This window comes from Quercus lobata, chromosome 5, assembly GCF_001633185.2.
Source record: "Quercus lobata isolate SW786 chromosome 5, ValleyOak3.0 Primary Assembly, whole genome shotgun sequence".
In the NCBI taxonomy this organism is placed as follows: Eukaryota; Viridiplantae; Streptophyta; class Magnoliopsida; order Fagales; family Fagaceae; genus Quercus; species Quercus lobata.
In genome coordinates this window covers 13,420,550-13,439,046 of record NC_044908.1, presented here as the reverse complement: position 1 = coordinate 13,439,046, position 18,497 = coordinate 13,420,550, and the positions used below count along the sequence as shown (strand labels likewise).

Here is an 18,497-nt window from a genome sequence, read left to right as displayed (position 1 = left end):
TAATAAAAAACCAAAAACTCTCTCATCTCCCATGATCTCACTCTCATTCTCTGTCTCACTTGTTTTTGTGGTGTTGTTATACATGAAAGACTAGGGTCTAGCTATGCTTAGGTAGCTGCATCCTCCCTGACTCTCTCCTCGCTTAATTGCGTAAAAATGTTAAGAGTTTCAATTGAACAGTTAGATGTAAAATATAATAAAAACATTAATCTTTCTTGTATAAAATTCTAGACATGAAAATAATATGAACGTAGATAAGTTAAAGTCTTGACTAATATATAATTTTTGGCAAAAAAAAAAAAAAAAAAAAATTTCTTTAAGGTCTTGAAATATAATCTATATTTTATTCCTTTCGCTTAAAATATAAGAGGTTCTATTCCAGTTCTTGAAAATTTATAATGCCCATCTATCTATTTTTGTTATGTTTCTTGCTTGTGTAACAGAATGCATATTTTAGGGATCAAAATAGAATCAAGACTATTTTAGGAATGAACGAAAGTATATCTTTGAAATATGCTTTCGATTTTTTTTCGTCCTATCATTAATAAAACAAAAAACAAAAAATATAATAAGATTAGAGGTAAATACCAATTGAAGAACATTTGAATTGTTTATGGAAGAATGAGAATGAAGATAAAACTTTAACCCATAATGAATTATCTCCAACGTTCTTTCTATTCTAATGCTTGAGATATAGCATAAACAACAATAGAGACCAGCAGATGACAACCCCCCTGTACCATTGGTTTCACAGGCTTCTCCTTACATAGAAATCTTGAGCTCATAAAAATTGAGAAGGTGACAAGTGCGTAGGCAATATTGGCAAAAGACTTGAAATTTGCTTTGCTTGTGCCATAGAAGAGACTAAACCTCCCGCCTATGTCGTTAAAAACTACCCATTCTAAAACTCACATTTGAAAATATACACATCATACTTTCCAAAATCACAAAACATAGCCGGTACAAACTAACATAAAAATTACACAAATATGCAAGTATATATGGTCCGAATTGAAGTTCTAAGAGTTGCACTCTATTTGTGAAATCTGCATTGATCATATCATTGCCATTAGCCTTTTTCCAATTGATCCCAAGTGTAATAGCAGAAGCAACCCAACACCGAGTTGGCTGGGTTGACTATAGATTGACTGTTGTGGGAAAGGGTATTCAGATGGCACTCCCACATAAGTTTTATTTATAAAAATATTATGACTTCAGAAAGATCTAACAAATAATTATTATGAGCAAAAAAAAAAAGAATGACAGAAAAATAGACAACCACAAACAAGAGAGAACACCAAGAATTTACGTTGTTCGGCCTTTGGCCTACATCCACGGGCCGTGACAAGGAGATAGTTTCACCAACAAATATGGAGAGTACAAAGGTGGTGTAGAACCACTCTCACAAACCTAAACCCCAATACGCCCAAATAACTATCAAAGAGTTCTCTCTCAACTCTAACATAATTCAAGGCTAAACAATAGTTGCCGTCCATGCAAATAAGTCAATCCGAAAAAAGCTAATAGACAATCCAATTCAAATTCATATCAACATTGACTACCACAGTTACATGATTTCTTGATTCAGGACAGCCATTGCTTCTTTAATGGCTTGGGTAGATCCACCAGAGATGGCATCCTTGATCTCATTCACTTTAGCCTCTACATTCTCCTTGTCTAGCTAGGAAGATTGCTTCTAGTATGGTACAAAACTGAGTTAGCTTGGTTCTTTGTATCTATGGCATCCCTCTTTTCCTTGTCTTCCTTTTGCAAAATTTTCAACTTCGTTAACCATCCTATCCACCTGCAAAATTTTATTTTGTACATACAAACATGGGGTTTAGTAACATAATTAAGTTACTAATATAAAATGTGAACGTTTCCATTTATTTTTATTTATTTATCAATCGAAAAACATAGATGCTAGAAATGCTGAGATTTCAGAAAGAAAAGAAAGATATAGGTTCTTTGTAGAACATGGTAGCATCATTGAAATGGGTAATTAAAAAAAAAAAGGAAAAAAAGAAGCTCCTTGTGCCACAATATAAATTACAAGAAAAAAAAAATTGAAGTTACAAAAATGAGGAAATTAAAGCATTTTTCAGTCTATAACAAAATAGAACATAAACAAGGGGGGGGGGGGGGGGAAGGGAATTTGCAGCCACTGCCAATGGCTATGGTTCTAGACCAATATAAGAAAGCAGCATATTCCACAAATGGTCTAAATTTTTCTTGATATATATATTAGTTATTTATCAAATAAATAAATTAGTTATGGTTAGCTAAGATAGTTTGGGTTTCAGGCTTATCCAAACTCATTCTAATAATATCTCTAGCCACAGCATTTTCAACCGCCAGATTCTAATTCATGCCTTCTGTTAAGAACTAAAACTTGCTATATCTAGTTTGAATAAAATCCAAATTCTCTTCAAAACAACAGTATTTCCAAATACATACCTCATCACTTGCCATGGTGTGATGGTGCTAGCACCTGTTTTGGTGTCTTAAGCACAAGCTTCCAAGGGATTTGTTGTCCCTCATGATCTCTCTCTCACCCTTTTTTCAGAGAGATAAATACCTCTCTTTCACCCTGATAGACATTAATCTCTTCACTGATCTGTCCATCTGCTGTGCTGGAGAACACCTCTGCTGATTTGAAAGTCGGTGAAGTTGTGTTCCTTGGGATAATCTTTGTCATTACACCACCCAAAGTTTCAAGTCCTTCCACGGTGAGACATCCAAGAGCACAATGTCAATAACTTCTCCAGCTAAAAAACACCAGTCTGGAAATAAATGAGACAAAAATAAGTATTGATGCCTCAACAGTAAGTGCAAGTTCCAATAACAATTAAAATAGACAATATTAGAAATAGAGAGCTCTACTTGTTTTTTCATGTGAAGAAAAATAGAATGATCCCAAAACAAGAAAATCACCTTAGCTGTTGACTTGTTGCACTTGTTCATATGGTTCTGAATATGCCTCTAATATATACACATCCTTTCATTCTGTGTTTCCAATTCAAAAGTGATAAAGAGTCAAAAACATTACAATTTGAGTTACTAAATAGGATTAGGATAGTTAATTAACATTTTTATGGTATATGTATATATGAAAACATTATGATTTGAGCAGAGTAAGGCCAACCTTCCCCTTTTTGTTGTTGACTTTGGAATATTTATTTGACTTTTTTGTTTGATTTGGAAGCAAATTGATTAACTCAAGCACCATAGTGTTGATAAGCACAAATTGGAAATCCCAATGTGAGTAGAATTACCTCATCGATATCTTTGAAGTAAAGCTTTGTATCTCTTAAGGAAGTTTCAACTGGTGCTCAAAGCCTATGAGAATGTTAATTGCAGTTGTAATCCAGTGAACTTAAGCAGGCAAGTAGACTACCAGATGACAAAAAAGAGAGTTCAAAATCAAAAGAAAGAAAACTGAAGTGATGGAGACAAAACAAATACAGTGATATTACAAAAAAAAGAACTATGCATTTGATGTGAGAATTCAATTGGTTACCTCTATATTTTCATTTTATTGATCCTATCTTTGTATCCAAATAGTGTGCTTAAAGTAAAATCCATCACAGCGCTTCTGCATGTCCAAACTAAGTTATTATTGTACAATGAACAAAAATCAGACATAATGTAAGAACCCAAAAACCACACTGGATATTCTTGTTTGTTGATAAAAATAGGTAGTAATAATAAAGTGTTAAAGCTAACAAAATAACAAATACCTGAATATAAAACAGCTTCCTAGAGGGTAGTTGTCACCAGAATGTTATTGATATTACCCTGTTTATTCAAAATCAAGAACCCAAACAAAGAAACGTCATTTTGTAGTTTATATGAAGGCAGAAATCATTAGAATGAACAAATAAATGTGAATCATATCTAGAATGAAATTTTTATGCAAAGGGAAAAGAGAATGAAACACAAATCAAGATAATCACCTAAGCCATGGACTCGTTGTACTTGTTCCTAAGGTTCTGAACCAATTCAAATTCACATTAACATTGACTACCGCAGTTACATAATTTCTTGATTCAGGACAGCCATTGCATCTTTAATGGCTTGGGTAGAACCACCAAAGATGGCATCCATGACCTCATTCACTTTAGCCTCTACATTCTCCTTGTCTAGCTAAGAACATTGTCTCCCAGCTCTTTTAGTTGCTTCTAGTTTGGTACAAAACTGAGTCAGCAGATTCCTTGTGTCTATGGCATCCCTCTTTTCCTTGTCTTCCTTTTGCAAAATTTTCAGCTTCTTTAACCATCCTATCCACCTGCAACATTTTTATTTTGTACATACAAACATGGGGTTTAGTAATATAATTAGGTTAGGTTTACAGGTACTAATAAAAAAAGTGAACGTTTCCATTTTTTTATTTTTTTTAAATTGAAAAACATATATGCTTGAAATGCCGAGATTTCAGAAAGAAAAGAAAGATGTAGGTTCTTTGTAGAACATGGTAACATCATTGAAAGAGGTAATAAATATAAAAACAAGAAGCTTCTTGTGCTACAATATAAATTATAAGAAAAAAAACATTGAAGTTAAAAAAAATGAAGACATAAAAGCATTTTTCAGTCTACACACTAATTAGAACATAAACAGGAGGGGGGAGGGTGGATTCGCAGCCACTGCCGATGGCTATGGTTCTAGAACTATAATATAAGAAAACAGCATATTCCACTAGTGGTCTAAATTTTTCTTGATATATAATTAGTTATTTCTCAAATAGATAAATTAATTATAGTTAGCTAAGAGAGTTGGGTTTTAGGCTTATTCAAAATCATTCTAATAATATCTCTAGCCACAACGTCCTCAACCACCAGATTCTAATTCATGCCTTCTGTTAAGAACTAAAACTTGATATATCTAGTTTGAGCAAAATCCAAATTCTCTTCAAAACAACAGTTTTTGCAAATACATACCCCATCACTTGGCATGGTGCTAGCACTGGTTGTCCCTCACAAACTCTCTCTCACCCTGATAGACATTAATCTCTTCACTGGTCTGTCCATCTGCTGCGGTGGAGAACACCTCTGATTTGGAAGTTGGTGAAGTTGACACCACCCAAAGTTTCAAGTCCTTCTATGGTGAGACATCCAAGAGCACAATGTCATTAACTTCTCCAGCAAAAAAACACGAGTCTGGAAATAAAAGTAACAAAAAAATAATAAGTTGAATTAGATAATAACAAGAAAAGGACAAACCTGAACTACAGCCCCAAGAACAAAAACTTCATCCATATTTTTCAGCTCCTAAACAGCTGGGATACAAGTTGAATTACATCCATATCTTTGGAAAGCTTTGCATCTCTCAAGGAAGTTTCAACTGGTGCTTAAAGCTTATGAGTTGTAATCCAGAGAACTTAAGCACGCAATTAGACTACCAGATGAGAGAAAAAGAGAGTTCAAAATCAAAAGAAAGAAAACTGAAGTGATGGAGATAAAAAAAAATACAGTCATATTACATATGTCTAATAATTTCAATTGTCAAAAGGCATACCTGTCTAACAAATCTGAACACAGTTCTTCAAATTTGACACTAGTCAGCATGGTGTCAATGTGTTTTGGGCCATCCGAATGGCGATAATGAAAGGTAAACTGGAAAAGCAAATGTTTTTCTCTGTGATTATGGCAAAGAGAGAGAGATCAACTTAAAGAAAGAAGGCATAGAAACAGCCACATACCTAATATTATTGGTTTGAGTCAGAGATGACAGCTCCATCTTTGCTTTCTCAGCAGTCTCTATGAGACGTTGTAGAGCTTGCCTGTCATTCAGAAGATCTATGCCTTCATCTTTCTTAAAGTTTATTCTCTATTTAAAATTATAGAATGTAAGTGTGTAATTTAGTAACAGCTAACAATAAATCAGAAAACAAAGAATATAAGCTAAAGATCTACTAATTTATCTTGTTTCAACCTTGTTGAAATCATCACCTCCTAGATAAGATTCATTACCTATTCTTTATATATTTACATGTCAACTCAGGATTCTTCAAATTTGATTATGATCAAACATAATATTTGATTATAGACAAGTTTAACTGGTACCTTAGCTACATCAGCTTCTCAAATCCAGAAACTATCCAAGCAATACATCCCATCATCAGATTTTCACAGGAATTTCTTCAGATTATCTGATTCTTCTTCATAATTAGCATTTTCTAGATGTTTAATCCCTATAAAATATTTCTCAAGATAGTTCTTAGAATTAAGTTCATATGGATGCTTTAAAGTACAGTTATGTATATAGGTAAAAGGGTTCCAATTTGAAAAGCATTAAAAAAAAAAAAAAAAAAAAAAAATCATAACAAGCTTGTTTTGTTATTGAAACAATTACACTAAGATAAATGTTTGCAATCAGCTTAGGTTTCACAGAGGGTGGCTGAAAATTCTAAGAACCAGTCACCCTGAAATTGAACTTTAACTGAAGATAGGCAGTAATCTTGTTGCTAACACCAAGGTACAGTCTTCATCTGCTTCAACCTATCAAAAATAAGTTTGAGAATTAACTTAAGGAAAAGGAAAAGATAGGAAAATAATACTATTTCTACTATCTTGCAATCAAATTTCCAAAAATTCAAAACAAGTGAACCATGTAACCTAATCTATGTAATAAGATATATAAAGATAGTAGTAAGATATGCACCTATTTATCTTCTTGCATTAGCTGTAAATTCACTAAAAACTTTCTGTTTCCAAATTCAAAGTTCCTGCATACAGAATTCAATAACTGATAAATTCACTAAACTTGAAACAAAAAGGAAGAATGAAGAGAGCCAGTATTTGGTAAATTCAAAGCGAACTTAGAAAGGAGATGCATGAATGTAAGAAAGTAGTGGCGTTAAATCCCTCTGATCAACTGACCAGATCTCAAGATTTTTTTTTTCTCAATGATATTGGTGTTATGAAGCATCTACCTAAGTGAAAAACAATTTTTTTTCCCTTCCCAGATAACAATTTACCTAGATAAAACTAAATGAAAATTTATAGTTGCATTGTAGAGAACATGATTTTTATTACTCATTTTATGATTCATATGGTTACAGAGTGAAGTGAGTCACAGAAACTAAAGCCACAAACTGAGAATCATGGCCTACTTGTTTTAATTAAGAAATAAATATAGTGAGTTGAAATAATTACATGTTTAGGTTGAAAATTTTCAATAGCTTCATTAAAAAGTTGTCAAATATCCAAGGAATCAGCTGCGAGCATAATGAAGACATTCTTGAAAAGGAACAACTCTTCTGTTAACACCTAGTTGTGATCTTTATCCATGCCAAACTACCTGAAATAAGTTTTAGAACATAAGAAAATAAGCCTATAAATGAAAGGAAAAAAAAAAAAAAAGATTTTCCAACAACTTTTTCATTAGAGGCTTACATAATTGGAGTATGGACTCACTTTGGAGATCAGAAACTCTGGTCTGTTTTTATATTCCATACACTGCACAAAAATTATACTTCTAATTGAAGGAAAACACGAGGAATTTGGATAATTTATAAACAAAGAAAACTTAATTTAAAGGAGATGAATGGACCTGTAATAATATTGGACCAGAACATCCTTCTGAAATACATTCAATTAAGGATTCGAGCAGTCTTGGACCATTTTCCAACAATTTCTGCCTGGAATCATTCCAAAAAAGTGAGGAAAAAAACATAAAACAAATTTTCTAATGTTATGTTTCATGTCAGTTTGGTTTACAAAAAAAGGACTACGCATTCAATGTGAGAATTCAATTGATTTTTTTTCTCCTATTTCAAATGACAAACTATGTTATGCATAACTCTATATTTTTATTTTATTGATCCTAACTTTTTATCCAAATATTGTGCATAAAGTAAAATCTGTCACAGCACTTCTGCATGTCTAAACTCAAAATCAGAAGCCATACTTTAATCCAAACTAAGTTATCATTGTACAGTGAACAAAAACCAGAAATTATGTAAGAACCCAAAAAACCATATCTGGATGTTTTGTTTGTTGATATAAATAGGTCATAATAATATAGAGTTGAAGCAAACAACATAATAAATACCTGAATATAAAACTGCTTCCTAGATGGTGGTTGCCAAATAATGATCTCTCACCAGATGTTATCAAAATATCAACAAGTGCCAGACTTCAATCTATTTAGTGTGATGTATGGAATATATGACAAGGGTGGATGTCAGTTGATTTTTCCGAAGAACCGGAAGCAAAGCACTATGCCAAGCAGGGGACAGGAAAAGAAACAGCTCCGAAGAAAGAAATTGGGGTCCCCAATGCTTCCCCTAACCATCAAACAACAAGAGAGTGTACCTTTTTTGAAGAAGTTAAGGGCTTGAAATTGAGTACTGCCTTCCCGAGTGTACTTAGCCTAAAGAACGCAACAAAAAAGTGTCATTTTATAATTTATATAAAGATAGAAATCAATAGAATGAACAAACAAATGTGGAATCATGCATCTTCCCTCTTGGGTCCCCTCTTAATATGAGAATCATATCTAGAATGAACATTTTACGTGAGGGAAAAAAGAATGAACCCAAAACAAGATAATCACCATAGCTGTTGACTTGTTGCACTTTTTTCATATGGTTCTGAATATGCCCAGATACATACACCTCCTTAAATTCTGTGTTTCCAATTCATTCTACATCCAATTTCAAAAGTGAGAAGAGTCAAAAACATTACTATTGGAGTCACTAAAACAGTATAAGATTTTTAATTTTGAGCAGTGTAAGGCCAACCCTCCCCCGTTCATTTTTTCCAATTGTTAAGACATTTTTTTATTGATTTGAAAGCAAATTGATTAACTCAAGCACCATTGTTTTGATAAACACAAATTGGAAATCCCAATGCTATTCCAAAAAATTCAATAATCATTAGCTTATGAATGAGTCTAACTGAATACCTTAGCTGCATCAACTTCCCAAATCTTGAAAATATCCAAGTGATTTATCCCATGACCATATTGCCCGAGAAACTTGTTCAAATTCTTCAGATGATTATCTCCATGAAGCTGTTAACAGAATACAAACCATGTACTTCCAAAAAATAATAATAATAACCCTTTAAAGTAGAACTCTGAAGCAATATTCAATAGTTCGGCTGCCGAAAGTCTCTGATTTTTTTATCACCAAAAAACCTAAACAAAATACCAATTCAATTATACCGGGGCTGAATATATATAATATTGTTTTTATAAAGAATAGAATTTGAAAAAGTGTCAAATTTTAATTAATAATATGGAAATCAACATAACAGAGTGAAAAGCATAGAATGCGTACCAAGTGAAAGAGGGGAGTGACCGTTGCAGAAGACGAAGTAGAGCCGTTAGACGCAGTACCACTCCCATCTGATTTCCAAATCAGGGAAATCCTTATCGATTTTAATTTTGTATTTTTCAGCCAACTGAGGACAATCAACAATTTGCAGTTTTCGTAAAGACTTGAGAAAACCATCATCACGTAGTGTTGTGAGATTGGGACATCCCCAAATGGAAAGCGTTTCAAGTGAGATTGTTCCTAATTGATTTGGTGAAAGTAATCAAATGGGGAAAGTCTCCAATTTCCAGCAACTGTAAAGAAGTGAGACAACTAATCTCAAGAAGTAATGCCAAATTAGGCTCGCAACTTAAAATCCTAAAAGATTCAAGTGAGGTAAGCTCCGGCAAAGTCATTAAATTGGGACAGTTTGAAATGCTGAGCCATTTTAGGGTGGAAATACATTGAAGACCCACAGGGAGAGACTTCAGTTTCAGAATGCGACTGAAACATATATCACGGAGGCAATTGAGGTATCGCCATTCCATGCCACCATCATGCATGTCTCTTAATGGATTGAACTCCTCACAAGCAATTTATAGCGAACAGAGGGAGGTGAGACATAGATGTTAGTTTAGGGCACTTCCAAATTTGTAGTTCCTTGAGAGAATATAGTGCCCACTCAACCAGAAGAGACTCTTTATCTTCTACACAATCCAAAGTCATATTACTTAATTTGGAGAGAGGAGAAGAGGACAATGACATTGTCTCTTGCAAAGGCTTCAAACTGACAAAATTTAATTTGCAAATGAGAAAGAAGAGGAAATAAAGGCAATGAGTTGTTGTTACAACTAAATCCCTCCCTGATCTCCCCTGCCATCCCTTCAAATTACGACATGCCCATATTGTGAGTGACTTTAGAGAACGGTGTTGCTTCATCCCTTCTAAGAAGCAGGGTTACCCTTGCCCAAATTTTGGCTGCTCCTATTGTACCTCAAAGCCAAACACATCCTCCTACTACAATTGTCTCTACCACAAAGACCCTTGTCCCGACCCGTGTGACTAGGGCTGGGCTTAAACGTCTAAGGGGATCGAATTCCGAGCAGCCCCAAACAATTCCTGATTCAGAGAACTCCCCTCTAGACTTGGGCGATACCCATGTGGAGGTTATGGATGCACCAACCTACATAAAGGCTTTTATGGTGGAGGCTCTTCCTGCCACAGACAAAGTAAGGCCGTGGAGAGATGGCCGTGGAGGAAAAGTCGCTGAGTGTGTGGGGAAGGCTCTTCTACTTCCCGAGAACATGAAATACTGGGCAAAATAGGATGATGACAACTTGTTGCTGAACATGAAAAGGGAAGCCATCATGGTAATTCACAATCTCATTGCATTTCTTATTTCTTTTTAAAAAATTTTGCTAGCTCAATCAATCTTTTTTTTTATAACTTTTGGCAGGGTTGTCAATGCTCCGTAGTCATCGAGGAGAGGTTTCTTGCTGTCAAGGCTAAGGCTGAAGAGCTGAATGCTGATAATGAAGATCTGATAAAGAAAATTTGTGACATGATAAACAAAGTTTCTAAATCCGAGAAGCTTAGAGCTAAGGCGAGGGAGAAGACCAAGGCCATTTCTGAAAGCAAAGAAGCTTTAGAGAAAGAGCTCGAGGAAACGAAGAAAGCGCTTGCGGAGAAAGATGCTGAGCTAAAAGACTATGTGGCAGATGAGGCCAGAATTCAAGAGTCTTATGAACAAGTTCAGCTCGACTGCATTTCCTTTGTGAGGTCTGAAGTACAGCGAAACCTTCAAGTCTACTTTTTGAAAGGATGGTTTGCTGCGCTTGATAAGATGCAAGTGGATTCTTCCTCCTCCCTTAGGCAAAAAAGCAGCATCCCAATTCCTGAAGAACTCATCATCATTCCTATTACTGGATTACTGGTTTCGCTGTAATAGGAATGATGATGAGTTCTTCAGGAATTGGGATGCTGCTTTTTTGCCTAAGGGAGGAGGAAGAATCCACTTGCATCTTATCAAGCGCAGCAAACCATCCTTTCAAAAAGTAGACTTGAAGGTTTCGCTGTACTTCAGACCTCACGGAGGAAATGTAGTCGAGCTGACCTTGTTCATAAGACTCTTGAATTCTGGCCTCATCATCTGCCACATAGCCTTTCAGCTCGGTATCTTTTTCCACAAGCGCTTTCTTCGTTTCCTCGAGCTCTTTCTCTAAAGCTTCTTTCCTTTCAGAAATGACCTTGGTCTTCTCCTCTGCCTCAGCTCTAAGCTTCTTGGATTCAGAAACTTTGTTTATCGTGTCACAAATTTTCTTTAACAAATCTTCATTATAAGCATTCAGCTTTTCAACCTTAGCCTTGACAGCAAGAAACCTCTCCTTAATGATCGCGGAGCATTGATAGTCCTACCAAAAATTATAAAGAAAAGATTGATCGAGCTAGCAAAATCCTTTAAAAAGAAATAAGAAATGCAATGAGATTGTGAATTACCATGATGGCTTCCCTTTTCATGTTCAACAGCAAGTTGTCATCATCCCATTTTGCCCAGTACTTCATATCCTCGGGAAGTAGAAGAGCCTTCCCCACACACTCAGCGACTTTTCCTCCACAGCCATCTCTTCACAGCCTTACTCTGTCTATGGCAGGAAGAGCCTCCCCGTCCACCTTAAAAGCCTTTATGTAGGCCGGTGCATCCATAACCTCCACATGGGTATCGCCCAAGTCTGGCGGGGAGCTCTTTGAATCAGGAATTGTTTGGAGCTGCTCGGAATTCGATCCCCTTAGACGTTTAAGCCCAGCCCTAGTCACACAGGTCGAGACAGGGGTCTCTACGGTAGAGATAGTTGTAGAAGGAGGATGTGTTTGGCTTTGAGGTACAACAGGAGCAGCCAAAATTTGGGCAAGGGTGACCCTTCAAAGAAGGGTATTGATAATGTTGTGGATGAAGCAAGCATCTCTTTACTCATATCATTATCGGATATGTACTCCAAATCATTCATCATATGAAGGCTTAGAGATTTTAAAAAGGGGAGATGAGACAATGGTGGCAGATATCGGCATCTCTCACAATTTGCTATCCTTAAATCAACAAGATTTATGAGAGAAGAGGCCCAACTTGAAAATTCCACACCATTGTATTGATGCCCTTCCAAATATTTGAGATTTTGGTGTGGCCGGAGGTCTTCTAATAACTTCTCATCTTCATTATTATCTACTTGATATTGATGATACCATTTTAATATCAATTTTTCAAGATGTTGCTTCTCCCTTAAATTCACAACAATGGATTCTAAGTTAGCTTCTTCCAATCGTTCCAAATGTGAGATCTCTAATGTACCTCGCAAGTTGTTTAGCTCATTCAATTCACCTACTCCACCCGTGTGGGAGGAGGTGCTCACAATGAATAACTGTAATATCTGTAGTGCAGTCATTTGCCCTAATCCAGGAGGCATATGACTCAACTTATTACAACCACCATTATAAAGATGTTTGAGGCTAACCAATTCTCTTATGTCTTTGGGTAATTCTTTAAGACCTTGACAACCATTGAGTTTTAGTGTTTGCAAATTCAATAGTAAAGTAATTGAATAAGGGAGGGTTTCAATATTGCTATTAAAAGAAAGATCAAGGTACTTTAGATGTATTAACTTCCCTATAGAATTTGGTATTGTTGTAGTCTCCAAACTATGTAAATCTAAAGCACGCAAGCTCTTGAAACTTTAAAAAATTGCATTCAACACCGACTCCTTTAGGCGACCCAATACAAGGTTATTATATGTAAGAAGAAACATACGTATCTTGACTGCTTTAACCAACAAGCTTAAAGTTCCCGTAAAAGATGAGTCTATAAAATGGACATGATACATGACAATTTTTTTCATTCATATCTTTGCCATCAAAACTAACAAGCCTACACTCCTCACCTGCAACAGATTTGGCAAGATCATGAATTAAATCATGCATCTTGTATCACTTTTGGTAGTAGCTGCAGTGAAGAAAGACCGAGTTTTAAATGTGGACAAATGTCATCGATATCATTCGTTTTCTATGGTCATTTCCTTGGTACAATCATGCAGAGAAAAAACAACCAAAAGAAAACAAGTGGGACAGAGGCTTAGCTGGAAAATTATTTGTGACAGTCATACCATCATTCTAATGGTAGACCGTGTCCAAAAGTTGGGCCCCAGTGAGAACTGTACTATAAAGTATAAACGCAAGGACTGTAATTTTTTGCTAACCAATTTTCTGTCTTCAAAAAAAAAAAAAAAAAACATACAAAAATATTTCTTAGAAAAAAGTAGTGTTAGACATTGGATTGGTTGTGCAAAATCATGCCTCTCAGCCGAAGTATATCAATTAATTATATACTTAAATTTTTTTATGCACTTGTAAATTTTCACAAATGCAACTATTAACTTTTAATAATCCAAAAACATATCTATATATATATATATATATAATTAAAACCAAAATAAAGAGAAAATTCAATTAGATACTTAATTAAATTTTAATTATTGTCTAATTTTATATTTTATGTCTTATTTAAGTTTTTTTCTTTATTTTTTTTTGTTCTAAGTGAGTTAATATTGTGCAAAAGACAAAAAGTCTAAAATAAATAAATCCTCAAAAACTCAATAAACAAAAAGAATAGTAAACTCATGTGTATTAGTGTATATCTAAAATCTATATATATACACACTTATATTTAAAGCCATAGTTGAGAAATTTAATTAGATACTAAATTAGTTTTCACTTGTAAGCTAATTTTGTGCCATGTGTCCATTACATTTTTTTAATCTTTATGTCAAGTGAGTTAATGAATGCAACATATACATTAAGAGTCCAATATTAATGAAACATTAAAAAAAGAAAAAAAAAAACAACTAATCATATATCTACTCAACAAAAGTCATCACACTTTCTATGTTATTAGAGATTAGAATAAAAATTATCTTAAGTAGTATTAAACTTGGGCAGAATTTTAATATGCATCCGAAAATCAATTAACATAACCATTGTAGTGTTGATTAGCACAAATTGGAGTGTAACTTAGTAACATCTGCTCCCCAAATCCTATATTTGCCCAAGAAAATTCTAAACCTTCACATAATCTATTTTCAATTCTCTCCCTTAAAATTTAAGAGGTTCTATTCCCTTTCTTGAAAATTTATAATGCCCATCTATCTATTTTCATTATTCTTTTTTTTTGGTCCTTTCATTAATAAAAAATAAAAAATAAAAAAGTAATGATCTAGTTAAGAACCAAGTTTTAAAGTATACGATCGCTGTCATTAGTTTTCTTTTGTCAATACTACACGTTCCAGAGCACATGTAGCATAATGGTAAATTTATTATGTCTGAAGCTTAGTTGGAAAATTTATTATACCAGTCATATCATCATGAATTCTAATGGTAGACCCATGTCCAAAAGTTCCCCCCCCCCCCCCCGCGGCGGGTCCCCCGAGAAGTGCACTAAACTTATGGCACATCCATTTTAGCTAACCAATTTTCGTCTTTAAAAAAAAAAAATTATACCTTAGAAAAAAGTTTTCTTTTCTTTAATGGCTTTAAATTTTGTATAGGTTGTCTAAGATTCTATGCCGAGGACAACCTGTAATGCCAAAGTCTGCCGTCCTGATCAATCATTTTATATTTAACTTTTTTGAACTTGTAATCAAATGTACACAGATCTAATCATTCTAGAGAGGAGGGGATTTAAAGGAGATTAAAAATAAGAGAATGAGAAGGAGGATCTACCGATCTAGGAATTTTAGGGAAGGCGAATCAGAAAATTAGGAGAGAGACACATACCTAGCCAAGCCACCCATTTCTCTCCCATCATGTAGAGAACCATTAACCGAGCAGAGAAAAACTCTCGGCTCCCTTCGCTTCCATCCCAAACTTTCCCTCGCCACCTCCCACATTCTTTCTCTCTTCAAGTTTTGTTTTGGTCCCTCCACTTGAAACAGCTTTGCTTTTCCTCAAAAAAAACCTCACCGTTTTGGCTACCAAAACAAACATTACTTCACTAAACACAACTCCATACCCAGCAGCTAAAACTTTAGAAGAAAAGAAACCCAAAATACCCATATTAGCAAATGAAAAGAAGAAATCAAGGAAATCAAAAAGAAGATAAATTTAGAGAACGTAAATAGCTGTGGTATGAGTTGAGAGAAAAACCAAAGCCACAAACCAGACCTTTGATTCGTATAATAGTTGAAAAACCCTCTCCATCCAAGTAGGCAAAGCCCTCTCTGCTCTTTCAGCAAATAGAGTGCGGATCGGTGAGAGAAACTCGGAGTTCTTTCAGCTCTGCTATCACTGATGAGCTCTCGTCTTTCACCCCTCTCTGTTTGTCGCTCTCACCCACTCCCATCTCTGTTTCTTGTGTAAGCCGAAAATACCCAAAACGGAACCAAATCTCCTTTCTTTATCAAAACCTAAAAGACCCGTATTAGCATACAATCAAAAAGATTGAAACCCACAAGGAAATAAATACAAACACAGATCTTAACAACAACAACAACAACAAAAAAAAAGGAAATTTTGAAGAAACGGAGAAAAAAAATAAAAAAGAGATACTTACTGGAAAAATTAGTCGGTCTTTCTTCCCATGTTTTTTTTTTTTTTTTCTTTCTTCCTGAGCCGATCTGGTCTTGTCGTCCTGAAATTATAGAGAGAAAGATACGTAGAGTTCCAGAAAGAAAAGAGAAAAAGATGAGATACGGAGGGTTCTTTTGATGGAGAGAATAGAGAGAGAAGGAGTTCAACATAGGAAAGAGCGTCCCAGATCCCCTTTGGCCTCTCTCCCTTTCATTGTTATATGTCTCTCGCCATAATTATCGTTACCAAAACAGTACGAATGCCTTCGATGTCATTAATTTTCTTTTGTCATTTTCTTTAGTACAATCATAATGGGAGTTGGACAGAGGCTTAGATGGACAATTTATGGGAAAGTAATTCTAGAACCAGAAATCATTTCACTTTTTTTTTTTTTCCTTTTATCACAACCCTAACTTGATTAATTATCATTTACACGTAAATTCACTATTTTTTTTACCATTTATACTCTATTATGTCACAATTATAATTAAAAATTATGAAAAATTATGTGTTCATAAATTTTTCCTTTATTGTGTCATTCACATCGTCCTGAATTTTAACGACAGACCAGTCCAAAAGTTGGGCCCCCTGAGAATTGCACTAAACTTAAGGTACATCAATTTTGGCTAACCAATTTTCGTCTTAAAAAAAATAAAATTATATCTCGGGAAAAAAAATTTCTTTGCTTTTATTGGCTGTAAATTTCTTTCAAAAAAAAATGGCTGTAAATTTTGGATGGGTTGTACAAGATCATGCCTCTATGCCGCGAAACATGTAATGCCAAACTCTGCCGTCCTGATTAATAATTTTATATTTAACTTTTTTTTCTTTTTTAATTTTCAGTATATAAACTTTTGCACATGCTATCTTTTAATTTTAACATTTTTTTTGTGTGTGTTTATATATTATCATCTCACAGCATTTCTCTTCCTTCTTTTTCTCCATAATCCTATTTTGTTTTCACAATTCAGCTAATTGAACAGTTTTGGCTCAACAAAAGCAACACTTGACCAAACCAAGAGCACAGTAGTTAAAGCTATTGGCTCTTTTTATATAACTAGTTAGAGCTCTTGCACGTGCCGCTCCTTTGTTTTACTAAAAAAAATATTTTTTTAATTAGAAAACACAAAACCACAAGGTTTTGTACTAAAAAATGCATAGATAATACTAATTTCTTAATCTTAACAAATTTTTCTACATGATTAGAATAATTACATATAAGATACTGATTTATCTATATAATTAAGTTATCTTTTTAGAGCTATACAATGTAAAAGTATAACCTAATCATTAATCACTCTCCAAGAACTTCTAAAAGTTATTAAAAAAAAAAAACTCCCCCAAGAGCTTTTCTAAGAGCTACAATGAATATCTCCTTTTCTATTGTTGCAGTAGCACCATAACAGCAAAGCACTATAGTTCTCTCCAGGTTGTCCTTGCATGCTAAAGTTGATCCAATCTTTTCTTCTTAAAGGGATTAATTTTGAATGTTTGATCTTGAAGTTCAGCAGAAAACCTGTCACGACCATAAATCTCTTATCTTACCAAGTGATATTGTCATGCCACCTAAAATGAACACAACAATCATAATCATAGTTAGTTTTATGATCGTATAACAAAAACTTAACCAACCGAAAGTCCAACATGAGGGCAATATCAAATTTTAAAAATAAGGTAAAAACCAATGATTTAAAACACTAAAACATGAACTCAATTAAAGGTTGTTCTTTTTATCCCTCTTAGTTAACGATTCCACCAAACTCTTTCTTAATGCATCCTAAAACTATTACAATCCACATATCAATAATCCACAACAAAACCTTTGGTCAAGAAAACAAAAAATAAACATTATATCTAGGACTAAAGTACAAAAACGCAGCACTACAGCTAGTTTGGATATTTAAATAGAATTTTTCATTTTTCAAAAATCAAATCAACAAATTAAGCCACAACCCAACTCGAGTCAATAAAACCAACATCAAGCTACTTGGAACAGCTAACAGTTAACACTAACAGTACACGGTAATAGTTCCATAAAGCTATTTACAGGGCCTACACAAACAACGGAAAACTATCACACACAAGTCATATCAGACAATTTCCCTAGACTCAAGCAACAGACCTTGCATGGATTACTCACTAACAACTCTCCAAAATCAATAATCTCTAAGAAAAATTCAGCAAAAAAATGATGACATGATTAGGTTAAATGACTTCTATAATGCTAGAAAACATGTATGTTTTTCTTATAGTTCTCACAAATGACAAAGATTTTTAAATTCAGCAGGCCGAACTCCCATTAGATTGAGGTCCTTTAGCTGGCTGTCATACCAAAGAAAAGAATGGAAGCAGTACAAAGGGTATGAAAGAAGAATGCAATCACTAATCTATAAGTATCGGTACCTTCAAGAACTACCAATTTCATTAACATTTCAAACTCTGTTTTAAATTGTTCAAGGTGTAGTCTAAAAATTCCCCATGCAAATAAGCTTTAGCCATCCAATTGTATGATAGTGTTTTAGGGGTAAAATGAATAAAATTGATTAGGATAGGGGAATTATAGATTTAGGTAACTAATATAATATGTTCCCATCACTTAATATGCTCCATATTATATGTAAAAAAA

The 18,497-nt window shown here is 34.2% G+C and overlaps 1 protein-coding gene across 8 annotated transcripts in view; it reads right to left on the bottom strand.

The window, feature by feature from the left end:
• Positions 1-1,260: 1,260 nt before the first annotated feature.
• The window catches only part of LOC115989539 (putative disease resistance protein At3g14460), a 56,973-nt gene continuing 39,736 nt past the window's right edge, over positions 1,261-18,497 (bottom strand). The window contains exons 1-20 of one of the 8 annotated variants that reach the window (XR_004091980.1): positions 15,855-16,122; positions 15,467-15,708; positions 15,080-15,327; positions 9,287-9,576; positions 8,911-9,144; positions 8,560-8,649; positions 8,319-8,376; positions 8,056-8,146; positions 7,555-7,642; positions 7,398-7,460; positions 7,158-7,302; positions 6,664-6,727; positions 5,702-6,500; positions 5,518-5,615; positions 5,223-5,397; positions 4,941-5,100; positions 3,276-3,339; positions 2,935-3,006; positions 2,458-2,783; positions 1,261-1,804 (exon numbers count right to left, since the gene is read on the bottom strand). The gene's annotated coding sequence lies outside the window, so the exon portion shown is untranslated. Of the gene's footprint in view, positions 1,805-2,457; positions 2,784-2,934; positions 3,007-3,275; positions 3,340-4,940; positions 5,101-5,222; positions 5,398-5,517; positions 5,616-5,701; positions 6,501-6,663; positions 6,728-7,157; positions 7,303-7,397; positions 7,461-7,554; positions 7,643-8,055; positions 8,147-8,318; positions 8,377-8,559; positions 8,650-8,910; positions 9,145-9,286; positions 9,577-15,079; positions 15,328-15,466; positions 15,709-15,854; positions 16,123-18,497 lie in introns of those variants that run through there. The other 7 variants (XR_004091984.1, XR_004091982.1, XR_004091981.1 and 4 more) reach the window with 7 other exon arrangements.